We start from the raw sequence: 20,321 nt of genomic DNA, 5'->3' as shown, positions 1-20,321 counted from the left end.
TTGACAATATCCACTCCATCATTTATTATAAAGGCCTTTTAAAGTAAAAGACCCCAGCTGGAGGAATGATCCCCTCTTGGATGGGATCTAAGCCATGGAAAATTGGATGCTTCCCAGGTGTTCCATTTCTGCAGATATAAAACACAGAGGGGTCCAGATCCCAGGCCAGCCTGAACTGAGCTTCTCTGCAGGATGATCTCCCCACCAGAACCCCTGGACAGGAGGGTCTGCCAGATCCCAGGGAGGAGATGTGTGACAGCCAGCCTTGGTGACACTCTTGGGCCCCATCCAGTCAGTTATGAAAAGGCTCTGCTGCTAAACTCATCTGCCTCAGCCTGTCTGGCCTGTCTTCTTTCTGCATTTCTTCCTTTTAAAAAAGTTTATTGCTCTTTTCTAATGTTAAAAGTAACACATGTTCATTGCAGAAAATCCAGAAAAACACAAAGAAAAAAATTAAAATCACTCATAATGTCAACATGCAGAGACATCTACTAATGTTTGAGTGTGTGTCCATACAGTCTTTTTTTTTTTAAGTTCTGGACAGAGCAAGCAAGCAGTCTTTTTTGATACCCACAGAATAACTTACTAGGGTCTTGATTGGAATGGCATTGGGTCTATAAAGACTGACATCTTGACAATATTTAATCTTCCTATCCATGAACATGGGATATCTCTCCATTTATTTAGTTATTTGATTTTCCAGTCTTTTATCTATGTCTGAATTTTGTTGATTGAAAACACTCTCTAAGTAGGTTTCAGTCCTGCTTTCTCCCTTAATGCTATGTCATATTAAGCCTCTCTGTAAGCAGAGATATTAATTACTGCTTCATTTTTCAATATGTGGAGACACAAAAATGTGCCTAACCATCCACCATTATTGTACCTCTAGGTTGTTTTCAGGTTTGTCACTAACTATAAAAACAATAATAAAAACATGCTTGACTTTTGTTCATTAAAATTTCAAAGCAATTCAGCAAAAAGCTTAGAAAACAGCTCATGCACACTCAACCAGCCATCTATATTACTGTGCAATCTGTGCCCACTCAGTGTCATCGCTGAAACCTACTGTATGTCAGGCCCTGGGAGAATCAGAGCACAGGAAACTCTTAAAAGTATGGGATCAGGGCAAGGGTTCATCTGCCAATGATCAACCAGGCTAAGTGTACGGAGTTGACCACTTCCTTGAGGCAAGATCTATGATTTTTCAAAAACAGCCTCAGATTGATTTCTTTGGGGACTTTTATGAGACTCTATTCCACTGTTGACACCTTCAGAACTCACTGTTGCTGAAAACCTTAAAACTTTAGAACAATTCCTTCATCCTATTTTCCTGTGATTTTTTTTTTAATGAACTTCTTACTGGCTGTAACCTACATGCAGAAAAGGGCTCCAATTGTAAATGTACTGCTTGATGAATTTTCACAGCAGGAATACTCCATGTAACTAGCACCTGATCAGAAAGAGAACACTACCAGCCCCCCAGGGACTCCCAAATAAACTCTAGTCCTGTGATTCTCAATCAGGGGCAATGTTGCCTGCAGGGGCATTTGGCAATGTCTGCAGACATTTTTTATTGTCTTAATTGAGAGGAATGCTGCTTGCATCCAGTGGATAGAGGCTGAGGATGCCGCTCAGTATCCCACGGTGCACGGGACAGACCCACAGAAAGAATCGTCTGGCCCCAAATGTCCAAAGTGCTGAGGTTAGGAAACCCTGTTCAAATCTACCCTAATGTCTAACTGCACAGACTAGTTATACTAGTTAGACGAGTTGTGCTAGGCAGGCTGGTTTTCATTTACTCCAACAACTGTGCCTGGGTAGGTTTTGTCTTACAGAGTCGACTTCTGATTCCCATAGGTTACTTCCTATCTTCTTCCCAACTGAGCCCAGACTCTCATCAAATCCTGTCTGATTTAGGGCCAAAGCTCCCCGATGGCTCCCACCCCTCACTCCAGCCCAGATGCGGAATGGTGCCTGACCTAGAACAGACATTCCAAGGTCATGAATGAATGAATGGAGGGATGAATAAATGATGCTACCCCTGCCTCAAAGCCTGCCAAGTCGGAACAATGCTCCCCCAGGGACCAAGGCAGCTCACCGTGGTGTGATCCCCACAAGGCCAGGGGCTCTCGGGAAACATGAAAAGCTTTCTCTCAAAGTTGAGAAGCCCTGGGGAGGAGTGATGGGTGAGCATCCCTGGTATTTCTCCCATGCTGGGGACCCAGCGATAGGCCCAAGAAGCACCAGCCAGCCCCAGCACTCCCCAGCACTGTGACTGACCTGGAAACAGATGAGCTGCATGACAGGGATGTCTATGGCTAGAGAGGCAGAAGGAGGATAATCCCTGGAGGAGGCCAGGAGGCGGCCGGCAAAACTCAAGGGACCAGCGGGACCAGGAGACTGGTCATACGCCCTAGAGCTCTGCCTGCTTTGACTTCCCAGGAAGGCAGGAGACTGGACGCTGGCCTGGGAGAGGGAGGGATGTGCCGGGTCCGGGGAAGGCGGTGCCAGAAACAAGCTCAACAGGCACACAGGGTCACTGGTCCCCCCTCAGCAATGTCCCCTCATACTCACGGCAGGCTGGTGGCTGTGCAGAGGAAGTGACCTTGGAGACAGCCCAGGCTAGGTGGCTCTGCCCTCCTGTGGGCCTGGGCCCCACCGTCCCTGGGGTGCAGAGCTGCTGGGGTGCTGTCAGGTCCCGCAAGATGCTGTTCTGCACTTCCACGGCCCTGAGAGAGGGCAGCTCCTTAAACTGGGGCCCTGGGCCCCACCCTAGTCCTAGCTCTGCACAAGCCACCTAGTTTTCCAGTTAGGGCGTGGGGGCGTAGGAGGGTGGGGTAGGCAGGAAGGACTTGGGAAACAAGGACCCGCTTAGAAGGTAAAGCCTCCAGGGCAGGGCCCCTCGCCACTTGTCTGCGGAGCTCCAGCCCCAGCACAAAGATACCAATGACACCCTGCACAGAACTGGCACAGATGTCAGGGAGTGTGTGATGGGATACTTAGCCCGGGCACCAACCAGGATGGGGCAAATGGGCGTGGCCTCGAGTCCTGGCTCCCCCTCCTCCAGCTGTGAGACCCTGAATGAGTCAGTGCATCTCTCAGGCCTCAGCTTTCTCCTCTGTGGAATGGGTACAGGAGTCCCCACCTCACAGGCTCATCATGAGGAGTCTCAGATTCCCTGTGGGCAAGTGCCATGCACAGTTGCTCAGCTGAGGCTGGGAGGGCATTCGCTCTGGTCACTCTCCTTCCTTCTCTAGCGTGTGAGTCTGAGGCATGAACAGCAAAGAAGGCCACCTGCCAACCCCTCAGCACACACAAGTCTGTTCCAGGAAGACTTAGGAATAGCTGTCCCTGCTTCTAGACTGGCCAGCTGGCCATGGCTGAGGTCCCACAGGCTGGCAGACCTGGGCGGGGTGAGGTAGTGTCTGGTGCCGGGCCTGGGTCTGGTGCCTGCATGGTGAGGGCACGAAAGCAGGGCCAGGTCGTGCACGGGGCAGCCTCCAGGGAGGCTCTATGAAGCAAGCCAGTGCCCCTGAGCCACTTTCCCACTTGGGACCCTTGACCTGTGCAATGGGAGAGAAAGCCCAAGCCAATCTCCTGCCCACAGGACTGAGAAGGATGCTGGTGGGAGGTCCTCAGGCCCAGCAGCACTCCTGGGGCCCTGCCGGCCAGACCATTCAAGGTCACAGGGACAGAGAGCCTCACTTGGTTACAGCAAAACACCTGCAGCCAGAGACATTGCAGAGAGTCACACATAGTCCCACAGACAGAAGTTCACAGTCCTGGAGGCACCCTGGGCCCTGGGCAGACCAGGAAGCTTCAGAGGCCCCGGGACCTGGGTATTCGGGCCTGGGTGGGAACAGCCGTAGTGGGGAGGCCTGGTCATCAGCCGGTGTGTCTGCAGAAGGCTCTGGCGGCAACAAGAGTGACACCTGGTCCCCTCTGAGGAGCCAGCTCTGGCTGTGGGCTTGAGGCTCATGGTCTCCCTCCAGCTCTGTGCGGTTTGTGCTCTGTGCTCCCAGGGATGGGGCCAGGCCATGCGGGAACAGGACACAGCAGGGAACCCTGGATGGAGCTGTCACAGTGAGCTGCCCCAGACCCACAGGCAAGAAGACCCCAGAGGCCTTTGGGGGAGGTAAGGCTGAGGCAGGGGCGGAGCCAGGCTCACGGAGGCCTCCATCTCCCCCATGGGCACCAGGAGAGGAGCAGACACAATGGCTTCATCCTTCAAGTTTTAAAGAAGGAGCCACTGAAGCTTGCGACCTGGGCATGAGAGGCATCCAGGCTGTGGCCTGTGGCCTGGGCACAGAGAGAGGGGCTGGGGAGCTGCGGGGCAGGCAGGAGGCCACTGGTCAGTGTCTGTGACATGCGCATCCACACACACCCTGGACTCACATGTCCACACCCATTAAACTCACACTCACACGCCTCACCCCACTGTGAAGGCCAGGCCCTGGAGACATACCAGCAGCTGACCGGGTGGCTTCCCCTCCACTCTCCAGGGAGCCTTCTCCAGCCGTGTCCCACACATACCATCTCTGAGCACCAGTGTCCAGAGGAAGGAGCAAGAATATCATGTCCATGTCAGCAGAAGGTCAGGACCTGTCCTTATGGCTCTGGACATGCAAAGCCACCTTCCCCTGGAAAGCTTGTCAGAACAAAGAAGGCTGCTTCAGAAGACTCCCAGGGCTCACTGTGGTGGGCAGAAGGCCAGAGGAAGGAAGGAAGGGGGCTGACAGGCCCCCAGGGACTCACAGTGAATCTCTCCCAAAAGCACTGCTTAAGCACCATTCATGTGCCCAGCCCAGTACTGGTCACTTGAGGGCATCGGGGAACAAAATTCTCACTACCAGCCAGGAGCTCTGGGACCATCAAGGGCCGGCCTTTACCACAAGGCTGCTGAGAGTGGAAGAGGCTTGTCTCTGAGGCGCAGGTGTGGCCAGGGCCCTGTCAACACAGCCCTGGATCCAGCCGTGCCTGGATTAGGCATGATCTCCTGTTAGCCTTATCCATTGCTGAGGCAATCAATGGCCCCTTTGGTTGAAGGTGATCTGAATTGTGTTTCTGCATCTTATGATCAAGAGAGTCCAAACAAACCCAGTCATCGGTGAGGGTTTTCTGTATCTGAAAGTAATGATCTGAAGATTTGGTCCGAGGATGCCAGGGAGGAAGTGGGTGCCAGTGAGTCAGCCTCAGGTGCTTGCACCTTGCTGTGTCCTTGTGCCCCCTCTGCCCATCTGACCCAGGCCACGCGATGACTCCCAAGGTCCCCAGGAGCGTTTGCTTCAATGGACGTCTTCCTCCATTGAAACAAAAGTTAAAACTACATTTTATAGCTGTGTTGGTACAAAGATGAACACTATCCAGGCTGAATTCATTATTATACATGCATCCTTATTATATTCACTTTTTCTTCTGACTTTGAAAGAAATCAAAACATTTCAATGTGTGTTTTCTTAGCTGGATGGGGAGTCAGCCCTCACCTAGCTGGGATCCAAAAGGGTTGGTCCCTCAGAGATGTTGTATTCTATGGACAGAATGTCCGTGTCCCTCAGAGTTCGCGTGTGGACACCCTAACCCACAATGAGATTGCATTAGGGGGTGGGGCCTTTAGGAGGTGATAAGGTCATGAGGGTGGGGCCCTCACACAGGGGATTTGTGACCTTATAAGAGAGGCTTGGGAGATACTCATGCTCTTTCCACCACATGAGGATACAGGGAGAAGGCAACTGCCTACCAGCCAGAAAGAGGCCCTCACCAATACCCCACCATGCTGGCACCCTGACCTCAGACCTCCAGCCTCCAGCACTGTGAAAAAGAAATGTTATTTGTAAGCTACCCAGTATATGGTACTTAGTTCTAGCAGCCAGGATGGACTAAGACATATACCCACCATGCAGCACACCCCGAACACAGGGCAACCCTGCTGCAGAGGCAAACTACCCAGTGGGCACACTGCTCAGGAGCCCATGAAGGGGACAGGGGGTTGCTGAACACCTGCTAAAATGCCCACGGGCACTGGCACAGGAGGGCCTGACAGAGTGAGACCACTGGACCATACAGGAAGGAAAGTCCACAAGGATGGAGACCTGAGAGGTGTGATCAGAAGAAGGTGATGCTAGTAGCCCAGAAGGCCCCTGGGGACATAGAGGGAGCACCCTGCAGAGCACCTGGCTAGGTGCTCAGCGACCTCCTCACCATCACCACCCATCAGCCCGATCTCAGGCACCCAGAAATTACTCTGGACACCCGGCTCCCTCACCCCACACCTCCAGGAAATCCACACCCTCCACAGCCCTTATTCCAGCATTCCAGACCCTCCACATTCTTGCCCTGCCCGTCTCTGTCTCATGGCCACCTTCCCAAGCCGTGTTCAACTGCTGGCAAAAGAGAGATGTCTGGAGCAATCCTCACTGCGTCTGGAAGGCCCCAGGCTACCTGGTTCAGGTTGCCGGACAGCATCCACGGCCCAGTCCTGCCCAGGGCCTGGCTCTCGCCAGCGTTCACAAGCTGGCTTTCTGCATCCCCTTTCTGGAAGGTTTGGGTTCCCTGGTTCGATCCTGATGAGCACACTGGACTTGGCTGTGATGGTCCCAGGAGGACAGTGAGTGATGCTGCCTGACAGGGAGGGCAGGGGCAGGGGAGGTGCCAAGTCCTCATGAGAACCACAGGGAGCCGGCAGGCCCAGCTCTGCTTTGAGGGAGGCTCCTGCATCCCAGAATGCTGCAGCTCTGAGGTGGGGACCAGGGGGCAACAGTCTGCATCAGGCCTTGGCTTCTTGAGGATGCACCAGAGGTCTGCTCCAAGCAGAACCTCAGGAGGTGTCCATCAGGAGTGCCCAGGGAAACCAAATTCCCCTGGCTCTTTTGCAGGCCACCCAACAGGTGGCAGTAAGAATAATAATAGCAAATATGGGTGCTGCTAAGTGCTCGCCAAACCATGTCCCATTATTGTTTTGGTTCTCAAAATATCTCTCTTCTTCCCGTTTTGCAGAAGAGGAAACTGAGGCCCAGGTTTCCAGATCTCCTAACCGTAGTGTACATAGTTGTAAAGGCAGCATTGTGATTTTAATCTTACAACCTGTGATCTTAACCAAGACAATGCCACTTCCAATTCAAAGTAGACAGGAAGGGACAGAGTGTGTTCCCTCTCCAAGAGTTACCTGCTGCAGCGGGAGGCTCTGGGGCCTCGGGTGCCCTCCAGTATCTTACAACCTCACTCTGGGTCCGTTCTCAGAGAAAGGCACAAGAGACACTGGGATGCATTTGGCAAATGCATCCTCAGTGTTCGGCTGGGTCAGGGTCATGTCCACTCTGCTGCCCCTTGACTCCCCTCCCCCTCCTGCCAAAAGAAAGCCAATGGACAGGGAAGGGGGCTCTGTTTATGGCTGAACCCTCCAGAGCCACTGGAGGTCACAATGAGTGCAGACCTCTGGGCTGAAAGGTGAAATCCGGCATTTGCATTGCAGTTGACAAGGTTTGTCACCGAAGCAAACTGAGTTTGTTTGCTTATGTGCAAGGGAAAGCCGAACACAGAGGCACTAGGTTTTTGCAGTGACAAAGACTTATTGCCAGGCAGCTGAAGAAGGAGACGGGAGTTGAGCTCACATCTGTCACCCGCCGTACCGGCCTTGCCACCATGGATTTAAGGGAGAGATTCTGAAGTTGGAATTTCGAGGCTGGACAGTGACTGGCTGGAAGGAAGGGAGTTTGGGGAGTCCCTGGGGCTTGGGCTGTTGCCCTAGCATTCTTCTTCATGCGTTGCATGGTCAGAAAATGGGAACATCTAATCTGGAGGTGGAGTTGCTGGCCCTCTGACGTCAAAAAGGCACTCATGGGGTGCACAAGTCTATTCTGCGCAGACTCCAGTCAGCCATGCTGGTTCCCGCCAGTCTCAGCTTACGGGCTAATTTTGTTGCAAATGAAAGGCACTGCAACAAACTTTTCTTTCTTGCTGTCCTGCAAGACAAGCTCAGAAAATTTTGCTAGTGAGCAAATTCTCTTAACCCTCTGGGGCTGGGTTTCAGGTGCTTACATTGTTTTTCCTCTTGACTTCATCTGGGAAGTCAGGTTTTCACCCCTATTTTATAGATGAGAAAGGGAAGCTCAGAGCACAAAGCAATGTGCCTGACTCCCAGTGGGACCTCTGTTCATTGACTCTACAGACACTGTGTGCTAGGTCCTGGGTGTTGGTGAGGCTGGGACCCAGCCTGGGTCTTCTGACCCCATAAGCAAAAGGTTTCCTGGGGTAGTAGCTGCAGCCTCCGAAGAGGAAAGATCCTTCTCCAAGTTCCTGGAAATATTCAGAGCTTTGTAATGCAAGGCGTACTCCTCCCAGGGACCCTCCTGGCTTCTCTGGAGCCTTGGGTGAGTGACCAGGGCTCACCTTCCCCTGGGGTTGTGGTACTATACGATTGGATCTTTCCCAGTCGAGGTTCTTTCTGGATCCCACCACCCTGCCCACTCCTCCCCTATAGTGATCGTCCTGGTGCTGTGCTCAGTGTCCACTGAACACACCACACGTACAGCCAACATTCTCTTCATGAGTGCTACTCCATGCCACGGGCAATGCGAGCCTGGGGGATGTGGACACAGACATGCTGGGTTGAGACACTCAGCTGTTGTCCCAAGTGGTGCTGTGCTGGTAAACGTTTAACAACCAGCTCTTGGTTGGGGCAGTGTGACGTGCAGCATTCACCAGTTTCCACAGTGAGAATACTCCCCTTACATTGCCAACACAAGGTTGCTGGTGCCGACTTGGGAGGAGATGCACGCAGTTGGCTCTGCTAGCTGAGCAGGGTGAAGCCAGCACCAGGACACCATTGACTAAGGGCCATGGAGACCCAAGAGGCGGCTGTTGTAGGAGAGGGCCAGGGCCAGGTATGTTTTAGGTGTGTCAGGGAAGTCCCCTGCTCCAGGCGGGTGGATGGGGAGAGAGCAGTGCTGTGGTGCGGGAGAAGATAGTTCCGGAAGCACCACCTGCTGTGGGCCTACTTCACAACAGGCACTGTGTTCAGTGTGCCAGACACCACCTCAGCCAATGCTCACAGCCGACAGGTGAGATAGTTGTGACAATAATACATATTGCACTTTTCATTCGCTGACATTGTAATGCCCCAGTGCCTCCACATTAGATGAATTTGAGGGAAAAAACAAAGTCACTATTTCAGCCTTGAATTATTCCAGGGTTTTTTAAGTCTAATCTCCATGACCATATGTAAAACCAAGACTTAACTTTTTTACTATCCAAAGAACACAGGAATGAGGGCCAAATAAGACTTTTCTAAAAGTCAATCATTTATTTGTTCATTTAAATTTTATATAGGTAACAGAAAAGGGAAAGGTCACATATAAAGAATTAGGAATCAGAACAGCTTTGGACTTGATGATAGCTATACTGACAACTGGAAGGTGATGAGGCAATTCCTGCAAAACTGCAAAACCTCTGCCTGCCTTTTTCTGTAGGAAAGAAATCTCCAAACTAGAATTCTATACCCAGCCAAACTATCAATCAAACCTGCAGATCTGATAAGGTTATTTTCAGGCATTTAGGATTGCAATGATTTTTACTTCCCCAGAACCCTCATTAGAAAGCCAATAGAGCATGATTTGCACAAAAACAAGGGAGATATGGAATAGCTGATATGTTCCAAGGTCTAGAGAGGAGATTTAGACAACAGGCAGAGAGTTTGGGGTTAAATTAGCATTAGGCATGCACACACACACACACACCACACACACACACACACACGATAAAACAATATATCTTTACAGGGAAAAGTTAAGAAGGGAAAAGTAATCATAGTATAGTACACAGCTCCGCTCTGAGTTACATTCACATAATCATGCATATCTATGTGGTGAGTTCTTACAATTTTATGTTGCCTCAACATTGATTTTGAATAGAAATTGGACTTTCTCACACAGAAACAGGACTCAGTCACGATTGACATGGTTTCCAGTTCTCCACTTCCTCCCAGTTCCTTGATGTGTTGATCCAGATATCTGGCATATCCAACTTCCTCCTGGTGAGCATCTCCCTATGGAACACCCAGATACAACCTTCTTGACTCGCCCCACTGACTCACCCCACATGGGCAGTGCAGACATGCCACAGCAGCCACCTCTCAGTCACAGCATGACTCCTGGAACTTGTGCCTGCTTGCTTCAAACCCACCGATTAAAACTCCCTGCAGGAAATCTGTTTAAATAATGCCCTAGATGCCAATAAAGGCAAGGCTCCTTCTGTCTCTCTCCCTCACATGCTCCCTGAACTCTGTGTGTGGCTTCTGGGCTTGCCATGTACCCCCAGGTCCTGTAAGTAATAAAATCTTTATTTCCATCTTGTGTTTCTCCTAATCATTGAAAGGCTGCTTTCCATCTCAAAGATCTTATACTAAAATAATCTGATACGAATCACTCTCCCTTTGTGCTTGGGGGTGGAGTGATGGGAAGGAGGGTGTGAGGTTAGGGGCAGGAAATGAGGGAAAGCTAACACCTCCTCTTCCATGAGGGGAAGTCAATAGGTATTGACTAAGCTGGAAAATTGAAAAGCAGCAATATAAGAATGTTATTTAGGAAAACAGACGTAAATACAGGCATACCTTGTTTTATTGCACTTCACAGGTACTACTTTTTTTTTTACAAATTGAAGGTCTGTGGCAACCTTGCATTAAGCAAGTCTACAGGCACCATATTTCCAACAGCCTGGGCTCGCTTTGTGTCCGTGTCAGCATTTTTAAGCAATAAAATATTTTAAAATTAAGGTATATACATTTTTAGACAGAATGCTAATATTATACGCTTAGTAGACTACAGCATAGTGTACATGTAACTTTTATATGAACTGGGAAACCAAAAAAGTTGTGTGACTTGCTTTATTGTGAGATTCACTTTATTGCAATGGTCTGCAACCAAACTTGCAATATTTCTGAGGTATTCTTACACAAACAGAATTGGCTTAAAAAAAAAAAAAGGAAGGAAGTGGTTGCCTCTGGGGAAGAATAATTTGAGTGGGTGAGGTAAAGGGGCAGGGCACTGCTGGTTTTTATAGCAAGCCTTGGGGATTATTTAACTTCTTAGATTACATGCACATGCAACTTTTTTCTATGATCTTTTAAATGTTTAAATTGATACATAATAATTATATCTGTTTATTTGGTACATGTAATATTTCAGTACATGTATACAATGTGTAATGATCAAATCAGGGTAATTGGGATAGCCATCACCTAAAACATATGTCATTTTTTTGTGTTGAAATCATTCAAAATCTTCTCTTCTAGCTTTTGTTAAATATTTAATAAATTATGGTTAACTGTAGTCACCCTAGTAATCTTCCATTCATTCACCAACTTCTTCCTAACCCCTCTCCCCTACCCTTACCAGCCTCTGAAAATTACTATTCTACTTTCTATGAGGTCAACATTTTTAGCTCCCACATATGAGTGAGATCATGCATTATTTGTCTTCCTGTGCCTGGCTTATTTCATTTCACATAATGACCTACAAAATCCACGTTATCTACAGATGACATGATTTCATTATTTTACGTGAACAAATTGTATTCCATTATGTATAACACGCTTCCTTATCCATTCATCTGTTGATGGACACTTGGGTTGATGCTGATTCCGTCTCTTGGCTATTGGGAATAGTGCCACAGTAAACGTGGGAGTGCTGCTATCTCTTCAACATTCTAATTTCATGGCCTTTGGATATAATCCTAGCAGTGGGGTAGCTAGATCACAGGGCACTTCTATTTTTAGTTTTTTACAGAACTTCCATGCTATTGTCCATAATGGCTATACTAATTTAAATTCCCACCAACAATATACAAGAGTTGCCCTTTCTCCCCAGCCTTGACAACATTTTTTGGTCTTTTTGAATAGTCATGTTAACTGGGGCAACATGACATCTCACTGTGGTTTTGATTTGTATTTTTCTAATGATTAGTGATGAGCAACATTATTTCATATGTTGCCCATTTGTATTTCTTCTTTTAAGAAATGTCAATTCAAACCATTTGCCCATTTTTCTCTTTTTTTGTTTCCCTTTTTAATTTAAAAATTATTACTTGTCATTTTCAGTACTTTTTATTTTTTCTTATTTTTCTTTTCATATCACAGCCAAGACCAACATTTGCTCATTTTAATTGGATTATCTGATTTTTGCCAAGTTGTTTTGATGCCTTATATATTCTGGATATTAATTCCTTGGTGGATGAATATTTAACAAATATGTTTTCCCATTCTGTAGGTTGTCTCTACTCTCCGTTGATTGTTTTCTTTGCTGTGAAAAAGTTTTTTAGTTTGATATAATGCTATTTGGCTATTTCTACTTTTGTTGCCTGAGCTTTTGAGGTCTTACCCAAAAAATCTTCGTCCAGACCAATGTCCTGAAGCATTTCCTCTGTTTTCTTCTAGCAGTTTCATAGTTTCAGATGTTACATTTAAGTTTTTAATCCTTCTTAATTGCTTTTTTATATGGTAAAAGATAGGGGTCTAGTTTTATTCTTCTGCATATCAACATCCAGTTTTCCCAGCACCATTTATGGAGAGACTACTCTTTCCTCAATGTATATTCTTACCACTTTCATCAAAAAATCAGTTGACTGAAACTGCATGGATTTAATTCTAGGTTCTCTATTCTATTCCACTGAGTGATATGTCTGTTTTCATGTCAGTACCATGTTGTTTTGGTTACTATAGCTTTGATTACTATAGTATATTTGCAGTCAGGTAGTATGATACCTCCAGCTTTGTTCCTTTTGCTAGGGATTGCTTTGGCTATTCGAGCTCTTTATGGTTTTAGATGAATTTTAGGATTTTTTTTCTATTTCTGTGAAGAATGTTATTGGTATTTTGATAGAGATTACATTGAATCTGTAGATCACTTTTGGTAGTATGAATATTTTAACAATATTAATTCTTTCAAATTCTAACAAAATTAATTCCATGAACATGGAATATCTCGCAATTTTTTGTGTGTCCTCTTCAATTTCTTTCATGAGTGCTTTACAGTTTTTGTTATAGAAATCTTTTACCTCTTTGGTTAAATTGACTCCTAGGCATTTCATTTTTTGTAGCTATTGTAGATAGGATTGCTTTCTTGATTTTTTTAATATTGCTCACTATTGGCGTATAGAAATGTTACTGATTTTTGTACGTTGATTTTGTATCCTGCAACTTTACTAAACTGATCAGCTCTATCAGTTTTTTGAGGCATCTTTGGGGTTTTCTATTTTTTTTCCTTTTTTTTGAGATGGAGTCTTGCTCTTGTTGCTGAGGCTGTTGTGCAATGGCGTGATCTCTGCTCATTGCCACCTCTGCCTCCAGGGTTCAAGCGATTCTCCTGCCTCAGCCTCCCAAATAGCTGAGATTACAGGCGCCCGCTACCATGCTCAGCTAATTTTTGTATTTTTAGTAGAGATGGGGTTTCACCATGTTGGCCAGGCTTATCTCCAACTTCTGACCTCAGGTGATCCACCCACCTCAGCTTCCCAAAGTGCTGGGATTACCAGTGTGCCTGGCTATCTTTGGGTTTTTCTAAATATAATCATGTCATCTGCAAACAGGGACAATTTGACTTTCTAATTTCTCTAATCCTTTCTTTCTCTTGCCTCATTGCTCTGGCTAGGAGTTCCAGTACTATGTCGAATAAAAGTGGTGAAAGTTGGCATCCTTTCAACTTTTCCTATTTGGTATGATCTTAGCTGAATGCAAATTCAACTTTGATTAAAAACAAACTTAAAGAAAAGGCTTTATGATGAGCCATCAACTTTTTTAAGGGACAGCTCAAATGGTGGCCTAAGGGAAGTTTGCCACAGGCAGCGGATGAAGACCCTTTCTTCCCATCTACACATCAGGAGGAGGGAAACACAGGCCCAAGTGTCCCAGATGCGTGGAGAAGTCATAGTAGAGGAGGAGGCAGGGGCTTCGGATGTGGGGCTGTGGCCGCTGACAGCTTCCAGAATCTTGGCCTCACCTCCCCTGTTAGATCTTAATGGACGCCCTTGAGGGCGGGGCCATGTTTTCCTCAGTCTTGGACACAGGCCTGGACCAGCTGCTGGTGCTCAGGCCTGCGTGGCTGGCTGACTTGGCCAGCTCTTGTTTCTGTGGGGGACTTTGTCCTGCTTCCTCCACCAGATGTAAAGCCAGTGATTGTATTTTTCTATTTGAAGGCCACAAACAGAGGAAAGGCCAAGGCTCACTTGTATTCTGAGAAAAAGATGTTCTGGTCTCTCTACACCCTGTGTGGGAACAAACAACTCCTCAATATGGAGGAGCGGCCAGAACCATGATCCCAGGTCCCATCTGTCTTTGGGCTTTGAGCTAATTTCCTCCAAATTACTGGCAAATTCTCCAGTTCCCACGACAGCTGCAAACACTTAGTTTTTTTTGTTGTTGTTTTTAATTTTTTTTTTTTTTTTTTTTAATTTTTGAGATGGAGTCTCCCTCTGTCTCCCAGGCTGGAGTGCAATGGTGACATCCCGGCTCACTGCAATCTCTGCCTCTTGGGTTCAAAAGATTCTTCTGCCTCAGCCTCCCAAGTAGCTGGGATTACAGGCGCCTGCCAGTACGCCTGGCTAATTTTTACATGTTTAGTAGAGATGAGGTTTCACCTTGTTGGCCAGGCTGGTCTCAAATTCCTGACAGGTGATCCACCTGCCTCGGCCCCCCAAAGTGCTGGGATTACAGGTGTGAGCCACCGCGCCAGCCTGCAAACGTTTTGTTTTCTCCCTATGAGCCTTATGGCCAGATACAGCAGATCTAGTTTTCAAATCCCTACATCTGCCCTAACCCCTGTGTGCCAGGGCAGTGACTGTGCTCCTGGGTGGTGAGGGGGACATGGAAGGGATTTAACATGTGCTTGGTTCTGTGCTGGGCATTTTGTAACCCGCAGTACTGGGATTATAGGCCTGAGCTATGGTGCCCAGCCTGAAGTATGGTTTTATCCAGTGGCTCTCTCACACTGTCTGTCTCTGTCTCGGCTGCCCGCTCCGTCTCTGAGGCTCCCGTCGCTCCCACGCCTGCAGCTGCATTCCCTGGCCTGCAAGGCTGGCTCTCCCTTACAGGGTCAAAACCTTCACTCTCTCTCTTGGGCACAAGTCATAGGCACAGCATCAGCAGGGCAGTTACACCTTTTACAAACAACAGCGACTCTGAGCCAGGTGATGAGCCTTTCCCATGTTATGGCTCTCTGTGAAACCGTTTTGTGATGTGTGGATTCATCTCACAGAGTTAAACCTTTCTTTTGATTCAGCAGGTTGGAAACATTCTTTTTGTAGAATCCGCGAGGGGACATTTCAGAGCCCATCGAGACCTGTAGTGAAAAACCGAATATCCCGCGATAAAAACTAGGAAGAAGTTATCTGTGAAACTGCTTTGTGATGTTTGTTTTTTAAGTCCTGCTCTTCCCACTAGAATGTAAGCTTCAGAAGAGCAGGGCTGTTCATTCTGCCCTCTGTGTGCACCCAGCCCGAAGTGGTGCCCAGAGCAGGCAGGTGTGCGGTGTGCACGCGCTGAGTGACTGCCTGGTGGGGATGAAGGGCACAGGAAGGACACGCAACCTGATCTTTATTCTAAGGAGCCTGCACTGGAACAGGATTAGACTGAAGGTGGCTCTGATGGAGGGAAGCATGGAGGAGGAGCTGCTGGCCTGGTGGGCTCAGGAGGGCCCCCTGGAGGAGGTGAGCCAGTGGTCGCTGTCACATTCAGAGACCCTGAGGATGTCTGACTGCCCTGCGAATTGGGCTCTGCAGAGGGCAGGGGTCTGCTGATTCGCTGTTGTACCCCAGGAACGACAGGCACCCCATCCACGGTGGCCTTTGTCCAACAAGTATTCATTGGACACCTGTCATATATGTGGTTCTGAAGACCCGGAGGAGAACCGTAGAGCCATGGCCCACCCCTCATACCCACTGAGAGCTGGTCCCTGGTACAGAGGCAGGCTCCTGGGGCGGCAGAGATGGGTCGGGGGCAGGGCGTGGGGGAGTTGAAGGCACCAGTGCGGGTTGGTCTGGGAACAGCTCCTGGATGAGGAGAAGCTGGGAGGACAGTGACAGGAATGATTCTGGAGTGGAGGGAACCGCTTGTGCAGAGGCTCTGAGCAGGAGGCCCGTTGTCCCGCTTTCCTGGAGCAGCCTCAGGGGGTTCTGGAAGGCCTGGCCAGATCCGCACAGAGAATTCCAGCCAGGCAGGGCCAGGCGCTTGCGAGCTGACCTGCCCCAGAGCAGCTGTCGGTGCTGTCCGTGGGTCCTGCTGCGACCTGCCAAGGGGCCACTGGGGATGAGTGGAGGACTGGTAGCATCGAAATCCCATTCCGCTGTTGTGTTTTGGTTTGGCTGTGTGTGTGTGTTTAAGAAGAAACAGCTGCAAGGCCGAGAGAAAATGGATGTTTGGAGAAAGTTCTGATGCTCATAAACTCAGGGCTGGCCACGGTGAGCCCACATACCGTGGGGCTGAGCTGCCTGGTCCGGGGTCAGAAGTAGAACCTGGCCACCACAGTGACAGGCCTGCCTCCTTAGGCCTCAGACTTAGGCCAGCACAAATTCCTCCTTCCTTCTTCCTCTCTGACGAGCTCACAGCCCTCTCTGCAGAGGGGCCTCAGACCCAGCACACTCTGTGGGTGTCCCACGCACTGCTGGGAGCCCAGCCCCTGGGCAGGCAGGGTCCCCGGACATAGCCATAGCATCCCGCTCAGGGATTTCTACCCCCTGAGATCCCTCCGGGAGTGGGGCTGGCCCTGTGTGTCCTGGGGTCCCCCAGGCAGGACCCTCCTGCCTCATTCTGTTGGCCGCGTGGCAGCGGCCATCACCCTCTACTGAACCCCAATATGAGCTGGGGCTGCCATCCCATTGAGTCCTCACAGGAGCCCTGCCATGTAGGTGATGCTGTACCCAGTTTACAGATGAGAAAACTGAGGTTCCGAAAGTCTGTGCCACTTGCCAGGGTTCTGGAGTCATGGCCAGGAACTCTGACACCAATACACGAGATCTTTCCCTCCTGGATATCCAGGTCAGGCCCAGGAAAGGGACAAGAGCTGGTGGGTTTAGGGGAAAGGTACAGGCCTGGCAAACCCAGAACAGGATTCAGGCTAGATTCCTGCATCAGTGCTGAGAGCTCAGGGATGCTGAGCTCCCGAGGACAGAGCCCAGGAAGCTCGCTGAGCTTCCCCATCCCTCCCTGAAGGGGGCTGGCTTCTTCCCATGCTCCTTTAACTGCCATCTGCCTCTGTGTCCACCCTGCACACCCACGGCACGGCGGCAAACCCAGAGCACACCGCACATATTGGGGCTGTCTCTCCACCCTTGCTGTGCCGTTTGTCATTGTGAGACTTGGAAAGCAGCTTCATGTCCAGTAGTGGGGAGTGGCTGAGTGCTGGTGATCACTGGTTTCATGGGATATTAGGTCACCATCTGAAAAGAGGTGAATGAGGACAAGACAGTGCCTTGGGAAATACAGCCGAGGTCAATGGAGGAAGTGAGAGGAAAAGGCACATGAGTGACAGGAGCATAATTATATTCAGAAAATCCCTCCAGGAACAAGTCTGGAAAGAAACGCCCCAGAATGACGGCATGTGTTGTTTGGGGGTGAGCAGGTGAGACTCTAGGAGATTCTTTTCCTTGATTTTGACATTTTACGTGAAGTATTTATTTTGTTTATGATTTTATAAAGAAATCTTCACAGAGAGAAATGACCTCAGCTAGAAGGAAAAAACCAAAGGCCTTTGCGTTCCAATGCCCTAAGCAGACGGAGAAAATGAGGCACAGAGGGAGACGGTCACCCAAGGCTCCACAGCAGAGAGGAGGATTCAGGCCCCTTAATGCATGGTGGTGCTGTTCCCACCACACGGGCTGGGCCAGCAGCTGGGGGTCCCAGGGAGGACACAGCCTCATCCCCCAGGGCCTGGCCAGGCAGGGATGGAGGTGGAGTCAGGGGGGAACTAGGCAAGGCCTCCCAAGGAGCCTGGCCGTGGAGGGATGAGTGCCCAAACATGATTTGCCTTGAGTTGGAATCACTCCTCCATGCCCTGCCCCAGGGGCTTCAGGGGTTCAAGGCTCCACCTTGCAATCCTTAGGTGGACAGAACACAAATGGGCTGAGTCCCTCTTTGCAGAGGTGGCGTCAGCCTGGGCAGGAAAGAGGCATGGGCCGTGGAACCAAATCACCTTGATTTCCAACAGAAAAGCGGGCAAAGGAGTTGGGTGGGCATCTCACAAAGGAAAGTGTCCCACAGCCAGTCAACTTGGGAAGCTGCTCGGCTCTGTCAGTCATCAGGGCATGCAAGTTAAAACCCCTCGAGATCCTCCTGCGTGCCCACCAGAAAGGACGATGTGAAGCGGCTGGAACATACCAGGTGGCAGTGAGATCCTGTGGCAGGGGAGCTGGGGTGGATGCAGCTGCAGGGAGTGGGAACTGGAATGAGTGCTTTGGAAGACTGGCAAGATCTACTCAACATTCACAGGTGTCCTGGGCAGGTGGACGCCCTGTGGGTGTCTTGTTGGCTGCAAGAAGCTCCCTGAGGGCTCCGCTCAGCAGGGCGTATACCCCTGGCTAAAGGACACAGGGCCCTTTTTGTGCATCTTTTCCCTTCTGAAGCACCCCTGCCTCGCTGAGCTTCCCTGTCCCTCCCTGAAGGCGGCCGGCTTCTTCCCATGCCCCTTTAACTGCCTTCGGCCTCTGCGTCCACCCTGCACACCCAGGGCAGGGCGGCAAACCCAGAGCACGCTGCACAGCCCTGCTCCCACACAGACCTGCTCCCACGCGCCCATGGCCGGCGCTGCTCGGGCTGGCTGGTGTGTTTGGGATCACTGTTTAGAGGACAGTCCTGATACGTCCCGCTGTGACACACGTGCTGCCTCGCCTGCTGGCCCTGGACTTTGCTCTGGTGTGTGGCCGAGCACGCTTGTCATCAGAACCCTCTCGTTGGCAGGGGACAGTGGATGCAGGGCCGGGACCCAGGTCCTTGCTGTGTGATGGGAGGCACGTTCCTAGCTCTTTCTGGGCCTCGGTTTCCCCATATACAAAACCATGGGAGAGGCGGAAGATTTCCAAAGGCCCTCTTAGGTGCCACCTCTCCTGGCATACTGCCTCAGGTTCCCCTGTCTCCTGAGAGCCAGGCAGCGGGAGGTGAGGCACCACGGTAACCTGTGCCTCCGGAGGCTGGCCCTCTGCCGGGGAGTTCAAACACAGTGTATCATGTACCACCCCCAATTACTCACTTGTTCAGAGCCCAACACATAGCACTTAGTAGGTATTTGCTGGATAAATGGCTTATTGCGAAAGGGGCTGGATGGAGGTGGGAAAGCCACGGGGTGTGTCCAGGCGACGAGCTGGGGTGTATGTGGGGATGCTCTGGGTATATGTCCGGGTGGAACCAGAAGGGATGGGAGCACTGGATGGAGATGGTGGGAAGGGCTGTATGGATGCGAGGGGGACTGGGTAGATCTGGAGGAGGGTCAGGAGGGATGAGGGGTGAACACTGGGTTAAATGGGGGAAGGGGCTGGGAGAAGTTGGGGAGGGCTCTGGGAGGGTGAGGGAGGCAGGGAGGGACTGGAAGGCTGGCTCTGCTAGACAGCAGCCATCACAGCCTTCTCATGCCTCTGAAGCTCATTATCCTAGAGTTTCGAGGTCAGGTCAGGCAAGTGCGGAGCCCAGGTGGGGGCTGCAGTTTGTGGAAACCAGCCTGGTCTTGGAGCATGTCAAGGAAACGAAATCACTGCCCGGCAGCCGGCCAGGGGGTACTTCTCCAGCCTGCCTTCGGGAAGACGGTGAGCAAACACAGACCAGACAGGGCTGAGGCCAGCTGCAGGCCAGGGAGCCGCGCCGGCCTCGTGCTGTCCCCACAAAGGGCTCCTGTTCCCTAGGCTGCGATGGTGTCACAGCTTCCTGAGTAGTGTCATCTCGGCTCCCTGAACTCCTGGTAGGTGGGCCAGGCCGTCCTGGGGTGGGAGGCCCGGACTGGGGGTCGGAAGCAGCATCCCCAGAGCTATTATCCTCCTCGTCATTGTGGCTGCAGACAGGGGAACGGAGGCAGGGCCTAAAACCAAGGGCCCTACAGAGATGCCACCAGAACCGCAAGCCTCCGCCTTTCCTCCCTGTGCACTTTCTGTGATGGTTAGGGTTAGGGTTAGGGTTAGGGTTAGAGTGAGGGTTAGGGTGAGGGTAGGCTCACCTCACTGCAGAGCCAGACAGCACACCCCAGTGAAGGAGCTGAGGGAGGTCTGAGCCGCCAGCTGCTGCCTGTTTCTCCACGGGTGCTGGTGAGGGTGGACTGCCCCAAGCCCACCTGGAGTCTGTTCCTTGACATGCTCCTTAG

The sequence above is a fragment of the Trachypithecus francoisi genome, unplaced genomic scaffold (genome assembly GCF_009764315.1).
Source record: "Trachypithecus francoisi isolate TF-2019V2 unplaced genomic scaffold, Tfra_2.0 Lachesis_group1, whole genome shotgun sequence".
NCBI lineage: Eukaryota > Metazoa > Chordata > Mammalia > Primates > Cercopithecidae > Trachypithecus > Trachypithecus francoisi.
The sequence above is the reverse complement of the archived record's forward strand: the minus strand, read 5'-3'. Positions refer to the sequence as shown.